Below are 1,631 nucleotides of genomic sequence, written 5' to 3'. Positions count from 1 at the left end.
CCATGATTCTGTTGTCTATGGAATATTTAGTACTATGGGAAATTTTAGGTGGATTTATAAACAATTAGGTAAGCCTTCTTATAATCAAGTGCATCACGGTTCCAGAATTCACTGCAAGCACATGCAGAGCATTCTAGATGACTAAAATGGAGATGGGCTCATTTGCAACAATTGACAATAAAATCTTTACACTGTGCAGTAATATTGGGTTTTCTTTACAAATACAATACATTTGATGGATAAGTGATCCTGAAAATACTTTGTAAATTCTAAAAATAAGTTGCAGCACCATTTCCCCACCCTTATATTGATGAAACCAGACTGTATTTGTGCTCTGAATCTTTACCTACAAGTACTTCTTTCACTGTCTTTCAATAAGTACTGTACTGAAGGGAATTTCACATTTCTAAACTCCAAATGGAAAAAATGTAATAGACTACATCCAAAAATCTGTAAATGTTCAGGATCTGTAAACCAGGTGGCCTAATGGGCTGAAAGCAGGTGAAAGGCTCGTGGGTAAATGAAAACTCTGTTCCCCACTTATGATCTTCATTGTGCAAATTTTGGCACAATATGCAAATACCATTTTGAAAGCAACTTACAAGAGCTTCTTAAAATGAGCTATCTTGTTACTGTGAACATGTTGACACAATCTGCAAATCCAATAAAATTGCATTATTTTTTTTTACACACTACATTTGTGTGTCTTTTGTAATGTATATCGCTCAAAACATCCATATTCCTTCTGAAAAGATTGTATGGCTTCGTTCGTTTCAGACTTTGTTCTGGCACAGACAATTCATATGCCTCCCTGCTCACATTTCTGTGAGTTACTCTAGCACAATTATGGTAAGGTGAAATAAAGTTGCCAAAAGGCCCCACTACATCTGCTATTAATTTAACAGGAAAAATTAAATATAATTAGTACCCCAAAAATTAGGATTGTGCATCCATTTCTGCTCTTCAGGTTTCAGAAGTACCTATGAATATGAAGTAAGGGACAACAGCAGATCAGCAAGCTATCCCAGGTAAGCTTATATTGAATTTTCAAAAGATAAGCAGACGCATATCAAGATGTTGTGCATGAAAATCACTCTGTGATTTTGTTCCTGCTCTTTGGCTAGGCAAGACTGGAGTCAAAAAGAGATCAAATGTATGTTGACACCAGCAAATAAATCTGTTGGAATTGTTTCAGCACTGTTTGTCCTCTCCACTGCATCCAAGTGCTGCCACTCACTCACTGAGGGAGGCTGGGACAGCCCAACTGCCTCCAAAAACAATGAAAAATAATGTCAGTGCTCTCCCTCTTCCAAGGTGCCCCATCATGGAGGGTGTGCAAGGCAGATGTGAGAGAAAGGGAACATTCCTCACACCTTCTTTTCGCTTCTTTTGGCTCCCAGCCAGTCTACCATGCTACCACTGGTTTTCTGTCTCCTATATCAGTAAAATGAACCAAGTTTGCATACAAACTTCATGCAGTACTGAGCATCAATTGCAGGATGCTAAAATCTCTGGTCTCCTTTGACTTTGACAGTGCCCAGCACGTTGTACATTTTGTCTCTTAGAAACATAATAGGCAAATTAGAAAGGAGAATAACTAAAAGAAGAAGAAGAAGAAGAAGGAAAGGGGA

This window comes from Numida meleagris, chromosome 3 (assembly GCF_002078875.1).
Source record: "Numida meleagris isolate 19003 breed g44 Domestic line chromosome 3, NumMel1.0, whole genome shotgun sequence".
In the NCBI taxonomy this organism is placed as follows: Eukaryota; Metazoa; Chordata; class Aves; order Galliformes; family Numididae; genus Numida; species Numida meleagris.
The sequence above is the reverse complement of the archived record's forward strand: the minus strand, read 5'-3'. Positions refer to the sequence as shown.